Raw genomic sequence first — 23,369 nt, 5'->3', positions numbered from 1 at the left:
ACACCCTGAAAGGCTATCATTCAGATTTGAAGGAGAGATAAAGAGTTTATTGGTGCTAAAAGAGTTCAGCACCACTAAACTGGTTTTACAAGAAATGTTAAAGAGACTTCTCTAAGAAGAAAAGAAAAAATCACAATTATAAACATGAAAATTACAAAAGGAAAAATCTCATTGGTAAAGGCAAATATACAGCAAAGGTAGTAGATCAACTACTTATAAAGCTAGTAGGAAGGTTAAAAGACAAAAGTAGTAAAATCATCTATATCCACAATAAGTAGTTAAGGTATATACAAAACAAAAAGATGTAAAATATGATGTCAAAAACATTAAAAGTGGTAGAGGGTAGTAAAAGTACAGGGCTGTTAAAATATGTTTGAACTTAAGAGATCATCAACTTAAAATAATCATGTATAACATAATAAACATGAACCTTGTGGCTATCACAAACCAAAAACCTATAATGGATACACTCACAAAAAAGAGAAAGCGATTTAAACGTAACACTAAAGATAGTTATCAAATAAAAACAGAAGAGAGCAAAAGAAGAAGAAAGAAAGAAAAAACTATAAAAATGACCAGAACACAATTAACAAGTATATCTATCAATAATTAATTTAAATGTATATGGACTAAATGCTCCAATCAAAAGACATATAGTGACTGAATGAATTAAAAAAAGAAAAAAAGACCCATACATATGCTGCCTGTAAAAGAGTCACTTCAGATCTAAAGACACACAGACTGTAAGTGAGGGGATGGGAAAAGGCATCCCATGCAAATGGAAACAAAAAGAAATGTGGGGTAGCAATACTTATAAAAGGGACAAAATAGACTTAAAAACAAAGACTGTAGCAGAGACATAGAAGGACATTACATAATGATAAAGAGATTGATATAACAATTGAAAATGTATATGCACCCAACATAGGAGCACCTAACTACATAAAGCATATATTAACAAAAATAAAGGGAAAAATTGACAGTAACACAATAATAGTAGGGAACTTTAACACCCCACTTATATCAATGTATAGAACAGCCAGACAGAATACTGATAAGAAAGCACTGGCCTTAAATGACACATTATACCAGGTGGTCTTAATAAATATATATAGATCATTCCATCTAAAAAACACAGAATACACATTCTTTTCAAGTGCACCTCGAAAATTTTCCAGGATAGATCTCATGCTAGCCAAAAAACAAGTCTCTATAAATTTAGGAAAACAAATTATATCAAGAATTTTTTCTGACCACAACACAATGACACTAGAAATCAACTAAGAGAAAAAAGCTGCAAAAAACACAAACACATGGAGGCTAAACAAATGCTACTAAACAACCAATGGGGGACTGAAGCATTAAAGAGGAAATTAAATTCCTGGAGACAAATAAAAATGGAAATACAACAATTCAAAATCTGTGGGACATAGTAAAAGTAACTCTAAGAAGGAAGTTTATAGCAATGCAATTCTATCTCAGGAAACAAACAAACGGAAATCTAAAATAAACAATCTAACCTTACACCTAAAGGAAGTAGAAAGTAAAGAACAAACAAAACCCAAAGTTATTAGGAGAAGAGAAATAATAAAGATTAGAGAAGAAATAAATGAAATGGAGACTAAAAAAACAATAGAAAACAGACTCATCGATACAGAGAAAAATTGGTTGCCAGAAGGGAGGGAGGTGGGAGCACAAAATAGTTGAAGGGGATTAAGAGGTACAAACCTTCAGTTATATAATAAATAGTAACAGGGATGTAATATACAGCATAAGGAATATGGTCAATAATATTGTAATAACTTTGTATGCGACAGGTGGTTACTAATGTATGCAAATGTCAAATCATTATATAGTGCACCTAAAACTAACATAATATTGTATGTCAACTACATTTCAATAAAAAATAAAAATCAAAGAAGTCTACAAGTGTTAAATTCTGGAGAGGGTGTGGAGAAAACCCTCTTACACTGTTGGTGGGAATGTAAATTGGTATAGCCACTATGGAGCACAGTATGGAGGTTCCTTAAAAAACTAAAAACAGAGTTACCGTATGATCCTGCAGCCCCAATATTGGGCACATATCTGGAGAAAACTATAATTTGAAAAGATACATGTGCCCCAATGTTCATTGCAGCACTATTTACAATAGCCAAGACATGGAAGCAACCTAAATGTCCAAAGACAGATGAATGGATAAAGAAGATGTCGTATATATGTACATACAAAGGAGTATTACTCAGCCATAAAAAAGAATGAAATAATTCCATTTGTAGCAACATGGATGGACCTAGAGATTATCATACTAAGTGAAGTAAGCCAAAGACAAATATCATGTGATATCACTGATATGTGGAATCTGAAAAAAAAAAAGATACAAATGAACTTATTTATAAAACAGAAACAGACTCACAGATTTAGAGAATGAACTTACGGTTACTAGAGGGGGAAGATGGGGGGAAGGGATAGTGAGGGAGTTTGGGATCAACATGTACACACTGCTATACTTAAAATGGATAAACAACAAGGACCTACTGTATAGCACAGGGAACTCTGCTCAATGTTGTGGGCCAGCCTGGATGGAAGGGGAGTTTGGGGGAGAATGGATACATGTAACATATGGCTAAGTCCCTTTGCTGTGCACCTGAAACTATCACAACATTGTTAACTGGCTATACTCCAATATAAAATAAAAAGATTAAAAAAAGCAAAACAGAAATAGATCCACAGACATAGAAAACAAATTTATGGTTACCAAAGGGGTAGGGGCAGGATAAATTAGGTTGGGATTAGCATATACACACTACTATATATAAAATGGATAACCATCAAGTACTTACTGTATAGCACAGGGAACTATACTCAAAATTTTGTAATAACCTATAACAGAAAAGAATCTGAAAAAGAATATATATATTCTTTTAGTATTAGCATGGGAACTTCCTGACATTATTTTCTTTTTCCCAACACAAAACACTCCTTCATAAAATTTACCAGCTTTCTTTATAGTTAATTCTCATTCTGTTGTTGACTATAAATAGGAGCTAGGTAATTGTGCAATGCCAGATCCACAACTTGAGGGGAGTAAAGTGTCACACAGTGGCATCCTTTTTTCTTTGACATTAAGAAGAACTTTCTATGATTTCCTGACTGTGACAGGAAGCTCAGCCTCCAATGCCTCAACCTTTTTAAAGAGAACTGTGTTAACTGGGTTTAACTTCCACTTTTATTGCTTGGCCTTTGTGAGGGGGGAAAGTGACAACCAAAATTTTTGATGACTATCCTTTTGGGTTTCCAAGTAGCAGCACTGAAGACATTGATTCCTGCAACCCGTTCACCTTCCAGGTTTGCTGTGTTAACAGATATGGACGTATATTGTAACCTGACTTATAGTAAGTACTGTGTAAGTATTAGTTGTTATTGTTGTGGTATTATTAACATTCAGATGTTAAATATAATAAAAGGAAGCATAAAAGGTCCCTTCACTGTCACCTCTTAGCTAGTACATGAATTCCAATGAAGAAGAATGTGGCTATGACACACGACAGAATGGTAACTTGCCATGTCCAGTAGAGGTACAAGTTCCTTTTTGACTCCATCATCCATTAAGGTTTATGTAGCAGCCTTTTAATACATCTTCACAATCACTCTTTCCTTTCAGGCACTATGTAGATGGCAGATGAACACCATCAAGTACCATGTGATATTTGCATTACAAATGATAAACTTTATTTTTCAAAATACTCTTCTGAAAAGATTCTCCTTTCCATTTTCAGGAAATCAGACTTTACAAAATCACATAAATTATAGTTAACACTTACAATTTTTTACCAGATTTGAGCAAAGTTTGAGGAAGATTAAATTCATATTATATGTAATGCAGGAACATGGAACTTGTAACCTGTTCATTTTCTATGTTTTCCCCCATTCAGCTGCTTTTTTCTCATCTGTTGATTTAATTGGATTCATACCATTTGGTCCAACAGCAAAGTAAATAATAGGAACCAGAATTAAGCAAACATGAGGAAGAAATCTATTTTTCCCATGACTCAAATGCCAAACTCTTATGAGAATTATATGCTTCTAGGGAAGATAAACAGATCCTCCATTAGCTCCCTCTCTCTTTAACCTGTGAGTTCCGAGAGGAATTTTATTGCAGTACTAATTTCCCAGGGGAGATCTTAAAAAATTAATAGGAGTAATTGTAAAATTATTCCTGTTATTATCTTAGGGACTTTTGTTGATTTCATTTAAAAACCTATATTTGATGTAAATATTTTCAAGAATAATTTTGCAGGAATTAGTGAACAGGTATTATTGGAACTTGGAAATATCCAGCTCCCCACCCCATTGAACCAGAACAGCTTTGTTTGTATGTGTTACTCTAAAGATACTTATTGAAGTAGTTTTCCCAGATAAATCAATTGGAAGATCATTGGTCTAATGCAGCTCTGTCCAAAAGAAAATAATTCAAGCCACAAATGTGAGCCACATGTATACTTTTAAGTTTTATAGTAACCACATTTTAAAAAGTAAAAGAAACATGTAGAATTGATTTTAATAATATTTTTAATTTATCAAATATATCTGAAATATTATTTCAACATGTAATCAATATAAAAATTATGAGATATTTTACTTTCTTTTTGTACTTAATCTTCAAAATCTGATAGGTATTTTACACTTATATCTCAATTTGGAGTATTCATGTTCAAGTGTCCAATAACCAAGTGCTCTGGGCTACCATATGGGACAGTGCATGTCTAGTGCTTTATACTTTTTGACGGCCTTCCACCTGTATTCTCTCAATTAAACTGCATAGATGTCATCACTATAGTGTCCATTATTGGTTGCCTGTTCAACATCCAGTCTCCCATCTCTGCTTCTCCCATCACATCTATTTTCATTGAAGACTAAGTGCTTCAGGGCTGACCCCATCCCTAGCTACTGGAAGTGTCTGCATCAGGGATGATGATATGACCCCATACTAGGAAATGAGTCCCATGAGGAGGTTCCCTAAGGACATGTGGGGAAAAGTTTCTTCATTTTTAGGGGAGAGCCATAGAAAAAAACACAGCTTCTCTCTCCTGCTAGAGGTGAACTAGGAAGCATATACTAGCAACCATCCTACTACCTGAGGGGAACAAGCCATAGGATGAGGCCAGACTGCAAAAGAAGGGGCAAGCTGGATGACAATGCTGAGCTTCTGGATTAATCAACTCTAAAGGCTGCCTCAACTCTGGGTTTGCAGTTATGTTTTTTATTCTGAAGATACCATATTATACCATCTCTAATAACAACTGAGGGCAACATAAATATACTGAAACTTTTGAGCATATTTTGAAGCATGTTTTTCCCCTCCTTTGTTAGTTTTATTGTTTCCCTATTGTTGCTAAAATTCCTCGTTGTTTAAATGTTATCCCCAGGACATCTTTCCAAATATCCTTTTTGTTTTTTTCTTCTTTGGATACCAGGCATTGGAACAGCTGTTTTCTACCCACTGCTTCTAAATAACTTCTCTCTTGTTTTACAAAAACAATGCCATTTCTCCCATCCTTGTATTTTTCAGTCTTTCCAAGAATTTTTATTACTAAGAACGATGTGGAAACAATAAAAGTTAACAAATAAAAGGAAAGGTGTAGAGTTTTTTAAAATATGCTCACAGTTTTACTGCATAAATTAGTACCATTTTTCACTAGGTACAAGCTGTACTGGTGGCTTTGGAATAAAAAAGAGTTGGGTTTGATTTGCTCAATACCATTTACCAACTGTGGGACTTAAAGCAAGTTTCTTACCCAGCAAATGAAAAAGTAATATAATAAAATAAAATAGATAAATATCTTCTACCTTGAAAAATTTATGTGAAGATTAAAAACCATGTAACATATGTAAAACTCTTAAGGCCAAATTTAAACCTCAATTTTCTGATTCCAAATCTAGCGTCCTCTTCAGTTTATTGCAACTTCATTTCTTCATTCATTCCACAATCATTTATTGAGTGCCTGCTATGGGCTACGAAGATTTATAGACAAATATGGCAAGGTCTCTGCTCTTTAGCAGTTTACAGTTTATAGTACATCAGACGAATAAATGGATATTAACAAGAGGGAGGCCATTTCATTTAGCGGTTCATTACATAGGCTATAAAGTCAGACAAATCTAGATTTGAAGGTCAGGTCTGCTTTTTGTTAACTTTGTGACCTTGGGAAAGTTACTTAACATCTCAAAACCAATTTCTTCATCTGAAAAAGGAGATAAGAGTATCCTCTTGTAGTGCTGTTGACAGAAGAAAATGAGATTATGTCTGTGAAATGCTAAGCTCAGTGCCTGTTGTAAAGCAAGCACTTGTCTACTGTGGGCAATCATCCTCACTGTCATAATAAACACTATGACAATTGTAAATATAACTGTGCATAATTAAGTAAAAAGGGTATGTGCATGCACTATGGAGTATAGAAGCAGAGCATTTGAATCAGTCTCCAGGATTAGGGAAGCTCTGTCCCCTAAAACAGTAGAAGCTTCTGGAGAGTTTTGAAATACCGAGTTCACACTTCTAAGTGTGAAATTGTGCGAGTCATTCTAGGAACTTCAGATTGATTTCTATGACTGAAGATAGGGATGCTGGAGGAGGAATGGAAAATGAGAGGTAAATGTGGCCAAATCCAAGATCTTAAGGATTAAACTAAGGAATCTGAAGCCTTTTAATCTGGGTAAGAGGGTGCTGGATGGAAACATGCCTGAATTCCATGTTAGAGAGTCACTGTGAACACACTAAGGTTCAGTAAGGTTCAGGCTCTTTTTCTTCTCTATAATTATAAGAAAAAAAAAGACGAAAGCAGGTTTGCAAGAATCCCAATTGTACTGTATCATGTTAGAAGTTTTAAGACTGTCAAAACAAATTTTCTAATTTTGACTTTAGTCAAACACTTCCCCACTAAGCAATGAGAACTCAATAAACAGTTTTATTTGTTTTATAAATAGTTTAGTAAAAAGAGTAATATTTGCGAATTGTACTAGCTGAAAAATATTTGCCTAGTAAAACTTTACCACTGTATGTGAGTGTTCTAAACCTGAAGAGACAGACAGCTTGAAATTGATGCTGCCCCTTAACAGAAAAAAACTCCTAAATTGTAGGTATCATGTTGAATGGAATCCTTTAACTGTCTGTTGTAGGACAAGCAAAATTTCTTGTCATTTCTACAGGGATTTTGACAGTATGTTCTCTAGAAACCCAAGCTCCTAAGAAGGGCAATCAATTAATGAATGAACGAAGATACTGCAGGAAACCTTTAATCACTGTAATTATATGACCCATCCAGTTTCTGTGATTATTGACTATTCTCAATCAATCTGTTCTTTTTTGTGTGACATTTTCAATGAAGTAACTTGAAAACGTTTTAGTAAACTAATAAAGAAAAGACAACCAACGTGAAAGAGATTTTTACAGCATAAAAAATCTAGCTGCTACCAATTTCTAGGGGTAGGATTGGGGAGAATTTTTTAATTGTTTAAATTTTAGTATGTGCAACTAAAAGATGAGGATAAAAATACCAAACTGATAAACTTGTGAAGATTAAATGAGGTAATAAACTAATTCTCAAGTACTTGCATATAGTAGGCATTCAATAAATATGTCCTTTTGTTTTGTGGGTTTCTTCAGGTTCCTCTCCACCAGTCTCACTACACTCCAACTCCCCAATAAATGACATGAACACACACATACACACAACACATACAGGTGTTGAAAGATACAATATTACTGTCATAATGTTTCTAAGGATGAATTAGATGATAACAGTGAACTCCCATCTTTTATTATTAATGCCCCTATTTTGACGAACTTTTCCTATATATTCTGGGTGGGAGAGAAATCTCAGCATATACCTCTCACTATCAGTTCCTACTTCAAAAACAAGTTGCTGCACGTGCCTAATCCTTCTTCTAGTAACCCCTTCATATAGCCGGGGGGGAAAAAAGCAGTCAGGTTTGCCCCCAGGACACAGAGACACAAAGAGCAATGGAGTTTGTAGTTCATCCTAGCAGCATGCAGCAAACTGTTTTGCAGCAAGATCTTGGCAGTGTGGCCTCATGTTCAGTATCTAGAATAGTCTGTGTCCTGCCTCTTCTAAACCTGGCCTGCCAGCTTTCCCTCCGATATCCTTTTCACATAGGCTCTTTGTGCTTGGAGTCAGATTCTGCTGTTTGCAACCAAGAATCAAGTTGAGGGAGAAGACAAGAGATCTGATGTCAGAGGATATTTCCACACTTCCTGAAATTGATCTACAGCAGAATTTAATTACAAATAGATGCTAAAGAAAAAAAAATCAAGATGTCCCTAATATCTTTTATAGAACAAAAGAGAAGAAATTAAGAAATTTACTTCTGGATCCAGCCAAATCCTTAATCTATTCTGGAGGAAATTATTACCATTAAGTAAATTCAAAAATATGCCACCCAGCCTGTGGGCTGTTAGCACATCCACTGATTTATAAAGAGGAAGTCACAGATTAACATCAAACCCAGACTGCAATTCACCCTTCATGGAAAAATCAAGAAAGAGCTTCCTTTTTCTTCTCCTGTTGCCTCACTGTGGTGTTGATGGCATATTTGTGAGCTTTCAGAGCCTTATACAGCTACCTCTGTTCCATTGGAAACTTCACATTACACTATTAGCTCACTTCTGGACAATTCTCTGAGCCTAAGTCTTTTATCATAGCTTAACAAAACTCACAATAGTCTTTGAAGATGAAGTGCGGTCCTGAAACTTTATGTCATGTATAACTGTTTCTTGTACTTACAAAAAATAATAATAATAAAGAAGAAAGAAGGAGTGAGGGAGGGAGGGCCAAAGGGAGGAAGAGAGGAAGAGAGGCAGGAAGGGAGGGAGGGAGGGAGGGAGGGAGGAAAGAAGGAAGGAAGGAAGGAAGGAAGGAAGGAAGGAAGGAAGGAAGGAAGGAAGGAAGGAAGGAAGGAAAAGAAATTTGTTGAAACAGTCCTTCAAGAAGACATTGTCACTGAAATACTATATTGCTACAAAGGAAAAATTAAACCCCTACATGCAGGCTGTAAATATAAACCTATTAACCTAAAGCTCTGAAAAAAAGTATATGGGACTTGGCCAATGAGCTGCAAAGCTGTATTTTAGGTTGGTTCCTTAGAAGCAGAGCCTGAATTGGAGATTCTGACACAGGCAAGAAGTCAAAGTGAGAGATACAGAAAGACAGAGTCCTGGCTTCTGTCTTCCACAAGGCCACCTCCACTCTGGGCACCCCCAGCAATTTATGTAAATCAAGAAATCCTCCCCCCACCCTTTTTTTTTTTCTTAAACTAGCTTGCTTTAGCTTGGTCTGGATCTTCTTTGGGGATAATGATTCTTATAACATCCTACTATTGTATAAGCAAACTTTGCTTATTTCCCTTTCTCTCTGACTATTCCAATTCACATCTCAGAAAAAAAAAAAAATAGCGCCCATTAGATAGAACTTAATCCTAAATCTGCCCATTGCTAGCTGTGTAAGCCTAGCGCGGTCACTTCCATTTTAAGGAGTCACAAGGAAAGTCATTTGTGGACAGATAGCCACCTCCCTACCAGAGGCTCAGAGAGGAAGACAGGACCCTATTTCTTGTCATAGTTACAGGACAAGGGTTAGAGAAATCACAGAATGTCTTATAAACTCTTATCTCCAAAATGCTCTATGTGAATATATCCACTTCTCCACTCCAGCCTCAGCTGTCATCGACCCTCACTTGGAGAACTTCAACACCTTCTATCTGGTCTCCCTGCTCCCACTCTGGCCTTTCTGCAATCCAGTCTTCACACAGCTTTGAGAAGGGTCTTTTAAAAATGTAAATCCAATAATGTCACTCTCTTGCTTCAAGTCTTCCAGTGTTCTCTTAAAATCATATCAAAACTCCTCTGCATGGCCTCACACAATCTGGATCCCAACACGGTCTCTGATCTCAATTCATGGTACTCTACTCTCTCCATGTTCATCTCACTTCAGCCACACTGGACTTCTTTCTATCCCTTGAGCCCACCTTGAGGTGAGGGCCTTTGCTGTTCCTTCTGCTTAGAATGTTCTTCCTGGAGATCATTCATATCTGGTTCTTTCCTTTCACTCAGATCTCAGCTTAAATGTTACCTCTCATTTAAGAGGCACCTTTCTCTCAAGACCCCATCTACAAAAGTTTCCCAGGCTCCCTCTATCACATCACATTGCTTTATTTTCTCAACAGTATTTATCACAATCTGGCTTTCATCTAATTTAGTGATTGACTTTCTCCTTCCACTAGAATGCATGTTCCCCGAGAGCAGGAAACTAGTCTGCCTATTTAACTACTATATTTCCAGCACCTAGAACTGTGACTAACACATAGTAGTTACTCAATAAACAATCACTGAATGCATGAATGGATAAATTCTGAATGGTCCCCAGCTTTTTTCCTATATTCAAAATTGACATGGAAAATAATGTTGTTTTTTTGAGTCACAACCTCAAGTTTCTCCAGGGAATCATTCAATAAACAACACATTCCTTGAGGACAAGGACCATGCCATTGTTCTGTCAGGTTGTAGCACAGTGCCTCGCACACAACTGATATTCAATAAAGTGTCACTTAAATGAATTAACACATCATGGCTCCTGCCCCTGACATTGTCAAGATAATTTCATGTTATTTTACTGTTTATTTACACTGATTTAGTAGAACTCCTTGATACCTAACTTAGAAGTATAGTGTCATATAACTTTAAAAATAAAAGATATCTCTAATTAAATTTAGTATTGTTCCACATAAACCAAGGACAAGAATTAGCAATACTCCAATTCAACCAATATAAGGGAAATTAAATTTTTCTAATAGAAAGAACAGCTCAAGATGAATTGGGCTACATTGAGTCACCATGGCTTGGAGAAAAGAGCTTGGCCATTGATTCCCAGTTTGACTACTTACGTTGAGTGTTACCTTGAATGAATCACTCAACCTCTTTTAGCTTTGGTTTCTTCGTTATCTGTATATTGGAACCTCATAGGGTTGTTGTAAGAAATAAAGAAAATTATTTGTGAGAAAGAGCCCAGAACATGAATGTAAGGCCTGAAACCATAAAGCTCCTAGAGGAAAACATAGGTGGTAAGTTCTTTGACATAGGCCTTCGTGATGATTTTTTGAATCTGACACCCAAAGCAAAAATGAACAAGTGGGACTACATCAAATTAAAAACGTTCTTCACAGCAAAGGAAACCATCAACACAATGAAAAGGCAACCAACTGAATGGAAAAAAAAAATTGTAATTCATATATCTGATAAGGGACTAATATCCAAAATACATAAAGAACTCATACAACTAAATAGCAAATAAACAATCATTTAAAAATGGGCAGAGGATCTGAATAGACATTTTTCCAAAGAAGACATACAGATGGCCAAAAAGCACATGAAAAGATGCTCGACATAACTAATCATCAGGAAAATGCAAACCAAAGTTACAATGAGATATTACCTCACACCTCTTAGAATGGCTATTATCAAAAAGATAAGAATTAACAAGAGCTAGTGAGGATGTGAAGAAAAGGAGACCCTTGTGCACTGTTGGTGGGAATGTAAATTGGTGCAACCACTGTGGAAAATGGTATGGAGGTTCTTCAAAAAATTAAAAATAGAGCTACCATACAATCCAGCAATTCCACTTCTGGGTAGTTATCGAAGAAAACAAAAACAATAACTTGGAAAGATATATGCATGCTCATGTTCACTGCAGTGTTATTTACAATAGCCAAGATACGGAAACAAAGTGCCCACTGATGGATGAATGAATAAAGAAGATACACCCACACACACAATGGAGTATTACTCAGTTACTCAGTCATGAAAAAAGAATAAAACTTGCCAATTGTGACAAAATGCATGGGCTTCCAAGGCATTATGCCATGTGAAATAAGTCGGAGAAAGACAAATATCGTATGTTCTCACTTACATGTAAAATCTAAAAAAATAACAACAACCAAGCTCAGAGACAGACAGAACAGATGGGTGGTTAACAGAGGTAAGGGTGAGGGTGAGAGAAATGGGTCAAAAGGTAAAAAGAAAAAAATTAATAATAATAATAAAAGAATATATTAGAGGGTGAGAATTTACTGTGTGCCTAATGTTGTTTCCAGATCCTCAAAAATAAATAAATAGATAGATAAATAAATAAATACATTTTAAAAATAGAAGAAAAAAAGATACACAGTAGTATTTTATATTGTATATATTGTATTATACAATAAATATATAGTATTTATATTTTATATAATATATTAAAAACACTTAAAATGAATATACTAGATTCATTTGTGTCAACATGGATAAATCACAAAACATCACTGTTAATTGAAAAAAGGCAAACTGCAGAATAATATGTATAATATGACACCATTTTGTAATATACACACAAACAATACTAAAACAGTATTCTGGAAAATCATAATAGTGATGACTTTTGGAAATTGAGGAGAAGAAGTATCTGTCACAAGTTGGAAGTGGGATAATGAAGCTAACATTTATTAAGTGCTTATTAGTGTGATATGATGTTTAAGTGTTTTACATATATTATTACATTTGATCATAAAAGAAAGAGAGAGAGAGAGAGAGAGAGAGAGAAAGGAAAAGAAAGAAAGAAGGAAAGAAAGAACCTAGCACAATGCTTACCTCTAAGAAAATTTTTTGTGCCCCTTAAAAAGCAATACATTTCCTACAAGTAAAGTATTCAAACAAAGCTTGGACAATTTCACCAAGAATATTCTAGAAAGAGATCAAACAAAACATTTGTTTTACTAAATGACCTTTTATAAACCAAGAGATTTTATAAGGTCAACCTTCTTATTTTACAAACATACAACAGAAGTATAGACAAGAAATACAGCTTGTGCAAGATTAAATACAAATTCCTATTGCTAATTTTCAAGGCAATCTACCAACACACTCCTCCCTCCCTTATCCCTCAGTCACTATTTGACTCATAATATTTCTTGACTTTCTCAAGCATACTTCAACAAAAACAGATTTGCTTACTATTTCCAGCACACCTGGCTCAACTTTTCCCTCTGTGCTTCTGCACTGACTCTCACTCCCACTGCCAATTCTATACCAAGCTATGTCTCTCCTTCTTTCAAAGCAACACTTAAGGAAAAAAAGTTTATCCTTATTAATGTCTCTACATCTCCAACTGACCTCAGTACTCAAGGGCTCTGATGCCTCACTTTTCTAATTCATAAGGCAACCTGAGTGATCTTCTTAATACACAAAACAGAACAAATCACTCCCTTACTCAAAGCTAGTTGTTTTCCATCATACTTGAGATAAAAATCTATAAACTCCCAAACAAAAATGACAGGGTTCTACATGGTTTGGCCCTGTCTACCTCCCTGGCTTCACCTTAAAGTCACCACCCGTTTTACTCACTCTAATGTACCCATCTGGCCCTCTTTAAGTTACTCTAATGCTTCCAGCTCTTTCCTACACTGATGGCTTTGCAAGCTGCTCTTTCTTCCTCAAGTAACATCTTTCAAGATTCACCATAAATGACATTTTCTTAGGGAAGCTCTCCTTAACCACCACTGCATCCACCAATACATAAAGAGAAGGTCCTCTTTGACACTTTCCCAAAGCACCTTTTTCTTGCCTTCATAACACACCCATTGTTTTAATGATGTATGTAAGGGAATGTCAGAAGCTGCCCCCTCTTCTCTGTTCAAGTGGGCAGAGCAAGTCACATTGGAGCAGATGTTACAGAAGTAAGAAACATTTACTTTGGTAAATGTAGAATGAGTAGATTTACACAGTGGAAACTTGTGTGGTACAACAAAGGAAAATCCATGCAACACACCTGGTATAAACTGCTGATCACTTGGGAAGAGGTAGACCATCATATTTTCTGGAAAAAAGAGGCTGAGAAATCTAACCTCCTCTCCCAATATCTGAAGCCAAGAAACTTAAAGCACAGTAACTTTGGCTACATTCAGTAGAGGGAAAAGACATGGAAAGCCTTAAAAGAAAATTTACTGGAAGAGAAAGACAAACTTGTGTGGGGATGATCTGAGTACAACCCAGAGCCTAAGGACCTAAGAGGGAAGGTTGGTTCCAGGCAGTATGTGGCCTGAGGTCAGCTACTCTCTGGGTCCTTACCCTGTAGCACAGTGGTTGTGCTCCAGGGAATTGCTGGTGAGCTTTGGGGCTGAAGTTATGGGTGTGAATTAATGTGCTCTCTAATGATTGCGCCCAAGCACGGACCCACTACAGCCTGGACAGGCACGTGATCCATCAGGGCCTCACAGCAGCAGTGGACCAGCACTGCCCTTCAGCCCAGACAAGGCCAACCTGCAAAAGCTGTACCACGTGGCAATGACAGCAACCAGGGTAATGACCCATCAGACTGGTTACATTTGTTTATTGGAAGGATTGTTTATTCACTGTCGGTCTACCTTAGTGGATTGAAAGCTTCATGGAAGAAGCTAACATGTCTGTTTGGCTCACTCTCAGGGCTACCAAGTACAGCACAGATGGCACCCTGCTCCACAAGGACTGTCATGCACATAGAACATGATGTGAAGAGTGCCCCCTAGAGCCATGTAACCGTTCAGCACCTACAACCGTAGGCGTCAGCCCTGGTCACCACCGTATCACCAGAGTGGCAGGCACGTAGCAAGCAGTAAATATTCACAGAATAATTGTATAACAGAATGCATGATCTACTCTGTCCATTTGCATACATTTCTATGATTTTTCTTAAGAAGTCTTTTGGTATGTTCCCCCACATATTTAATATAGTATGTCCAAAAGGAACGATTTTATTTATTTCGAGCCACAGGAAGTCAGAACCGGAAGGAAGGTTAGAGTGGTAACTGTTTTATCTTACTGATGAGGAAAGGGAAAACCAGAAAGATACAGTGACTTTTATCCTGTGGTAAAGAAGCCAAGACGATAACCCTGGGCTCTTGCCTTCCAGTGCCTTATTCTGTGGCCCTCACCTGCTTCTTCCATCACTTTCTCTTCTTTTTTTTAAACATCTTTATTGGAGTATAATTGCTTTACAATAGTGTGTTAGTTTCTGCTGTATGACAAAGTGAATCAGTTATACATATACATATATCTCCATATCTCCTCCCTCTTGCATCTCCTTCCCTCCCACCCTCCCTATCCCACCCGTCTAGGTGGTCACAAAGCACCGAGGTGATCCCTGTGCTATGTGGCTGCTTCCCACTAGCTATCTATTTTACATTTGGTAGTGTGTATATGTCCATGCCACTCTCTCACTTCGTCCCAGCTTACCCTTCCCCCTCCCCGTGTCCTCAAGTCCATTCTCTACATCTGTGTCTTTATTCCTGTCCTGCCCATAGGTTCTTCAGAACTTTTTTTTTTTTTTTTGGATTCCATACGTATGTGTTAGCATACAGTATTTGTTTTTCTCTTTCTGAATTACTTCACTCTGTATGACAGACTCTAGGTCCATGCAGATCTATTTACAATAGCCAGGACATGGAAGCAACCACTTTCTCTTGTTCTTCTTACGAAACACAGGCAGAGGTCACTAACTGCTGTTTGTGCCTTTGACTGCTGAGGCAATAGTCTGTTTGGGGAAATACGGATGTGTGTGCTCTACTTGACCCAAACAAGGTGGTTGGTAGCAGGATGTTATCAGGGAAATTTCATACATCAAGACCACAATGAAAGCTCCACTCTACTGTCTGGTGAATTTTTCAAGACGTGCCGTATCTTTCAGAATCTCTCTTTCAGCATTAACAGCATACTCCTTTTTCCAAATTTTCATGAATTTCACCAAGAGCAGCATATTCTCAACCACAGAAAATGACACACTGAGTATTCAGAAAGAGGGACAGAAAAATCAAATTTACTTTTAGGAAATAAAAGATTAGTAAAAAGTATATTTTTTAAATTATACTTTATTTTTATTAGATCAATAATTGCTTAAAATAAATAGGCTTCCAGTTCCAATTTGCCCTTCTGTCTTTGTATTATCAAAATTTTTAAAAATAGTAATGCTATTTGGTGTAGAATTTATCCTATACTTATATTACATGACTCTTACCTTAATTAGTATCTAATTTCCTTCTTTCTAACAGAATTAAAGTGTGAAAAATCAAACCTCCTCTTCTGTCTCTGCCAGCGTCTTTCATTTTTAGATTTACAGTCCTCAAACACCTATCATAAAAATCAGTATGGTAAAATAATATATAGATTTTGAATAAGTGACAAGATCAGCCACTGAAATGTCCTCCTTATAAATGTTGCCCAAGAGTCTGGGAGGGCCATTGGATGGGAAAATTACACTTTGTGCTACTTGCAGATTGCAAATAATATTAATGTCTTGTCAGGACCTGGTCTAACTGTGAGGCAGTTTACAACTCTGTGTTTCTCATGCTGTGGTCCGATTTAAGGCTTGTGTGAACACAGTTCTGGGCTGTGAGTCAGTGGTGGAGATTCTGTGCAGTCCCAACATTCCTGATCACCTGTGAAGAGATGAGGACAACCAAGGCACAGGTTCTATCCTTAAGAGGTCTGCAGAGTAATCTGACCTAGGACAGCAACTAGATGCACAATTAATTTGACTCATTTACATGAGGACAGGTCTGAGCACACCACGTCTCTGACTGGAAAGACAAGAGACACATTCTAGACAGAGGCTTTCAGAGCACGAGGTAGTGGGCACTCCTCCACGTTCAAGGGAAGGGTGAGATGGGATCCAGCATGTTTTAGATTTAGAGGGTTACCTGGCAGCTGTGTGGGCAAAAGCATTCCAGAGCTGAGAGAATGCAGAAGATTGATGGCAACAGGGGGAGAAGAGGAGGAATGAATTACAGTACCTTGTAAAAATTTATGCACCATTTTTCTTATTTTATTTTTTTCTTTTTTTTTCTTTATTGGAGTATAATTGCTTTACAATGGTGTGTTAGTTTCTGCTTTACAACAAAATGAATCAGTTATATATATACATATGTTCCCATATCTCTTCCTTCTTGCGTCTCCCTCCCTCCCACGCTCCCTATCCCACCCCTCTAGGTGGTCACAAAGCACCGAGCTGATCTCCCTGTGCTGTGCGGCTGCTTCCACTAGCTATCTACCTTACGTTTGGTAGTGTATATATGTCCATGCCTCTCTCTCACTTTGTCACAGCTTACCCTTCCCCCTCCTCATATCCTCAAGTCCATTCTCTAGTAGGTCTGAGTCTTCATTCCTGTCTTACCCCTAGGTTCTTCATGACATTTTTTTTTCTCTTAAATTCCATATATATGTGTTAGCATACGGTATTTGTCTCTCTCTTTCTGACTTACTTCACTCTGACTTACTTCACTTACTTCACAGACTCTAGGTCTATCCACCTCATTACAAATAGCTTAATTTCGTTTCTTTTTATGGCTGAGTAATATTCCATTGTATATATGTGCCACATCTTCTTTATCCATTCATCCGATGATGGACACTTAGGTTGTTTCCATCTCCTGGCTATTGTAAATAGAGCTGCAATGAACATTTTGGTACATGACTCTTTTTGAATTATGGTTTTCTCAGAGTATATGCCCAGTAGTGTGATTGCTGGGTCATATGGTAGTTCTATTTCTAGTTTTTTAAGGAACCTCCATACTGTTCTCCACAGTGGCTGTATCAATTTACATTCCCACCAACAGTGCAAGAGGGTTCCCTTTCCTCCACACCCTCTCCAGCATTTATTGTTTCTAGATTTTTTGATGATGGCCATTCTGACTGGTGTGAGATGATATCTCATTGTAGTTTTGATTTGCATTTCTCTATTTTTTTCTCAAAAGTCACATTCTCCACCACATTTCCCCACCAGTTAACTATAACTAATCAAGCTATGAAACATCACTTGTCTCTTTTCTCCAGTTTCCTGGGGGGGAGGTCTATCTGAAGACAAAAAGTCAACATTATCATCCAGTAAAACATCATAGTAGTATTCCTAATACGGAAGAAATATTCCCTATTATTTTCATATACATTTATTTTGGTTTTCATTACAATCTTGTGAAATAGGCTGAGTAGGTGTTTTTACTCTTATTTTACAAAAAAAAAAAGGAAAATAGTTCCCAAAGATATCAAGTAAACTGTCTAAGGTCACACAATGAATTACGTATGTCACTGGGACCAGACGCTGTCTTTTGATTTACGTGCTCAGATAGTCAGTTAATAAGATCCTCTAGAGAGGATCAATCAAGGCTCCTCTAACAAAGTGACTGCTAACTTGGGAACTTAACCAGTACAAGATGGGTGACTGCTCAGCAGCAATAGCTGAATGATTGAGGGGTGAAGTGTAAAGTGGGAAAATGGAGACAAAAGTGTTCTGAGTAAAGGGAACAGATTCACCATTCCATAGTGCTACTTCTGTGCGCATGTGTCCCTCTCATGAAAAAAGTCACACATTGTTCAACTGTCATTTCTATGTAAGAATGAATTACTATGTTTACTATAAAAAGTTGACATATACTCAAGAGACAAGATATAAGAGGAATCCCCAAAATTAGGTTCCTTCTTTGGTTACTTTCATTAATCTATGAAAATTGGCATTTTCTAGGGAAAATGGGGACTTGAGAGGCCATCTAATAATCCTCAAGAAGCATGGTAGGAGTTGAACTACAAACTTCTTACTTACCTCTATGATAAGGAATTGAGGGGAAAAGGGGGATTCAGAATGTGACATGCTACAGTTGTAGATCTTAAGAGTTGCAAGGCAAGAATGAGATGCATGTCGAATCCTGGTGGATTATAAAAATGCTACCCGTATGTGAGGAGTTTGAGGGAGGACTTCCCTCCCTGCTTTCCCACACTGTAAGGCAAGGACTAAAAACTGAAACATGACACCCAGTACCCCTCACTACTACCTCTCGGCTCCCCCAGACGAATCATCAATCATCCTCTGTTACAAATGCCTGTAGTGCATATTCCTGAGTGTTATTCCCAGAAAACTGATCCTATGGAAACTTTCATAATTGAGTTATTGACCTTTACAGCTTTTTCAAAAGAGAAAGGGCAGGGAGTCACAATTATGCTACAACTCTAGACCATCTGAATTTCTTCAAATATGATGGCTTACTAATTTGTTTAATTCTTGGCTCTCTCTGACAAACTCAAAATTTAAAAAATCTACATTTTTAAGCCCTGATTTATGCCATTAATTTTCAAGTTATACTTGCTTCTGGATATATCATTTAGATAATCTGCCATCTCCATATGCATGGTGTCCCAAAACCCTAGAAGCCCCCATTCTTATAAAAAAACAATTGACCAAGCAGTCTCCTTCCCAAACTTCTCATTCTGGATCATTAAACTATGATTCTCCCAAATCTCTCATAATTCTCCTGAGCATAACAAATGGAAAAAGACCTTAGATATCAGCTCTACTTTTGCACTTTACAGATAAGAGGATACATAACTTGCCCAGTACTACTATTAGGATCAGAATTCTTGGCCTTTATCTAAGCTAAACAAACAGATCAACGACAACAATAAAAAATTAAAAATAAACTCAGAGTCAGATATCTTGAATTAGAAATCTGGTTCTAATATTCTTTATACTTGAGTTCTTCATCTGAATGATGTAGAAAATAGTGGCAATCTCACAGCATGCAGTTAAATGAGGTAATATATGTGAAAATATTCACCTCAAAGAATAGGACACAGTAGATGTGTAAGAAATGTTTGGTGAATCAATCACTCCTTAAATTGACCATTTCTAACAGCATTAGTTCTCTCTTACCTTTCTTTCTCTGACTTATCTCTTCCCACAGTATCTACTCTTAGAGCCTAACCCACCTGCAGAAGCAAGTTGTAACTGATCTCACTTTCCCATTTTCCAGTCCAAATCTATCCACACACTACAGCCCTGCCAATGTTTTCAAAACTCATCCCCCTATTCAAAAACCCAAAATAAAGGTTCTATGGCTTACTGGCAAGAGAACACAGTCCTCATCCTGTGTTCATCCTAACTACCTCAATCCGGCCACAGGAACCTTTTCAAACCATTCCTCCCGTGGTTCCAGTGTGCACCCTCTGTATTCATGGGCTGGGTCCACAGACACACACATTCTCAGCCATGAGGTCAAGCTATGCCATCCCAGTTCTTCCTGGAAGCCTACTCTGGCAAATTCAGAGAGACTTTCTTCCCAGAGCCAAAGGCACTATTAATTACATCCAATCTTGTATTGTTCTCTAAGTTTTTCACTCATAAATGTAGGAATTCTACTTCTCTGAACAGATTATAACGCTTTGACCAGTTGTTAATAAGTCTACTTAATATCCCTTCCATAGTGCTTAAAATGTATTGTAGTAAACTCAAAAAAAAAAAAAGTCTGAGTAATCTCAATTCTTATAAAAACAAATTATAGAAGTTTTTTCCTATAATGTCGATTCACATGTTTAATCATTTTCCCTGAAGCAACATCCTGAACATGGCAGAAATTAATAGGCAGAGAAAATTAGCAATTTGATAATATTTTTAATACTATAAAATAGCATTACTTCTGTAAAATAATGTATTGCATCTATTTATCACATGAAGTATATTTAAGACAAATTTCCTTTGTCAAAATATAACCTTAAATTAAAAGAAAACTTACATCTATATTGCAAAACATCTCCTTGAATCAAAGCATCCCTGTCGGCATCTGTGGATGTTGAGCAGGGAATTTGCTAGTTCAAGATTAAAGGCAAAAGTTTCTAAGACTGCTTTTATCCAGTTCCAAAGTTGTAGACAAGAAACTCTTCCTCATACCTCTCTTTTCACAATGTTGATAGTTAGCTTTACATCTACTATTTTTAAGACAGCTACAGCCCACGTTCTACCTGTTTGAGGAGTACCAGGTGTACAAAAGTATAAAATGTAGTCATGGCTTCCTCTAAACAACAGCCTCAGGTTATTCCTGCTTCTGGAAACTTGGCTTCAAGTCAAACAGCTGGACTATTTGGTGAGTTCATCAAAAAATGTAACGAAAATAATAAGTCAAACAGATTGCATTGCTGAGTCAACTGTCTGATTCCAACAGAATTTGATGCCTCATATAAATATCGACTAAGAACTGTAGTCCATCTACCAACGGTGACATAATTTCCCACTGTAGTCTCACTTAATTTCACATTTTCTATTGTACTTTGTAAAGTTTCTGGGGAAAAAAAAAGGTAAAAAAGCTTTTGTTTGCACCGTAGATAAACCCTCAATTTAAGTATTTGCATAGCAGGAACTTGTAGCAGTTGGGATGTTTTCTTATTATGGTATCTCTACTCTGCTAAGTTTTTCAGCAATGACAACTGAATATTATTATAGTCATGATAGTTTTCCAAGATAAGATATACTCAGGGTCTTTTTAAGTAAGGAGTTTGGATAATTAGATTAGTATCCTATGCCCAATTCAGGGAAAGCTAATAGGGAATCTATGTTTTATAGTTAGAAAAAAGTATAAAAGACAATCTCTCACTTCAACATTAATACACTGAAAATTCAATTCACTAAATTCTAGTGTTTTCATTCTTATAATTCCCTAACCTATTAAGAAAGCAGTTTTGCCAGCTTCTTTCCTTTGAAATAATTCCAACTTTGTACTGTATATCTTTCTGAAGATAGTTGGAGATTTAATTTCAATGGTGCACAAAACAGAAGATAGAATAATTTCCTTTAGTTTAAAAAATACCTATTTTGGAAACCACGAATTTCTTCTCTTTGATACGATGACATGTTGAATTTAAGTTTAATGTTTTTATGAGAACTGAATGAATAAAGTATCTGATAAAATGCAGCAAACCAACAAATATTTTAATTGCAGCTATTAATTGAAATTAAATAAGATGAATTCCAAATACAGTCTTTCTTAAGAGAGTGAGTTTGGCCATCCTAGATTGCAATTTTCAGAACTTATCTAAAGTCTTCCTAAGGTTGCTATGCTTATCATATTAGGATCAAAAGTTTTGAAATAAAAACCACACTACATAGTTTCTCTTCTACTTAAAAAAAAAATCAACTATAAGTCTGGTTAACTGTATGAGTAAGCATTTTATTTGTATCATTTACCTTTTTTCTTGGATATATAGAGTACAGATATAAAGAGTGTGATAGAACAAACTCAGATATGTCGGCCTCAAATGACTGTTGTGAAAAATTCAAATACTCTGTTTGCCTTTAAAGTTATGTTAATTATCAACTTTAGCAAAGTGCTTATTATTTAGAACTTTTTTTCCTTCTATTTGGCCACCTACACACTACAGAAGTAAATATGTCTAAAATTGGTGCTGGCTTTGATAAGCCATGGTGATGACATCAGCCTAGGTTCTAGCTCCCGGAATGCAGAACTGAGACCTTACAGCGATTTGTGGGCTATGAGGTTCCAACATAACTCTCCTTGTCACCATCTATTACTGATTGGGAGCCAAGACTCCTGCTCTAAATATATTACACCAGTTAAATACAGGTATTTTATAATATCTTTGTTGTCAAATGCAGGGGAGGGTGAGAGGGAAAAGGAACTACAGTTCTCTTATAAAATAGCAGGGATTTAAAACTATACATGGTGCACAACAATGTTAATATACTTAATACCATTTAACTGTACACTTAAAAGTGATTAAAATGGCAAATTTCATGTTATGTGTATTTTATCACAATTAAAAAAAGAAAACTATGGGATTTCCCTGGCAGTCCAGTGGTTAAGACTCCATGGTGCCAATGAAGGGGGCACGGGTTCCATCCCTGGTGGGGGGAAGTAAGATCTTGGGTGCCGCTGTGCCTGTCCAAAAAATTTAAAACACAGAAGAAAAGAAAAGAAAACAAAAAGAAAAAATATACGTGGGTGGGTTCTGAAAACCGTGCCATGGGATTCAGGAGTTTTTCACAACTGTCTAATAAATTTCCAGGTCCAATATATCACCTGTTATAACCCTGTCACAGTGACCAGATCGCTCTTTCAGGAACATCTACTAAACCAGGCTGCTTGGGGCCTAAAAAAGCAACCATTCATCAGGAATTAGTAAACAGCACTTACACAAAATGTCTAGCTAAAAGTATCCCAGAGGAAAACATGGAAAGTACGAATGTAAGAGAGAGCGTTAGACTAGGAGCATGTGGAAACTCACTTGCTCCCGAGCTGTGGCCCTCGTGGGGAGCCAAGAAGTGCAGGAACCTCTACTTCCTATCCCAGGATTGGCCTTGCCATCAGCCCTGCGCGGTAGCCACAAGGACAAGCAAAGGCTGGTCAGGGGGAGTTACCAAGTCTCAGGGCCCACTGGCTGACTGTCGGTTCAAGCATTTCCTAGAGGGAGAGGATGCAGCACAATTCGAAGGGGCTGAGGCTGCCTGAACGGCAGGATGCTT

At 36.8% G+C, this 23,369-nt stretch overlaps 1 protein-coding gene across 2 annotated transcripts in view; it reads right to left on the bottom strand.

Annotated features, from left to right (window-relative positions):
- Positions 1-23,369, bottom strand: part of PTGER3 (prostaglandin E receptor 3) — a 69,340-nt gene that overhangs the window by 44,112 nt on the left and 1,859 nt on the right. The gene's annotated exons all lie outside the window — the stretch shown is intronic.

This window comes from Globicephala melas, chromosome 1 (genome assembly GCF_963455315.2).
Source record: "Globicephala melas chromosome 1, mGloMel1.2, whole genome shotgun sequence".
In the NCBI taxonomy this organism is placed as follows: domain Eukaryota; kingdom Metazoa; phylum Chordata; class Mammalia; order Artiodactyla; family Delphinidae; genus Globicephala; species Globicephala melas.
Note: the sequence above shows the minus strand (reverse complement) of the source record. Positions and strands in the feature narration are given on the sequence as shown.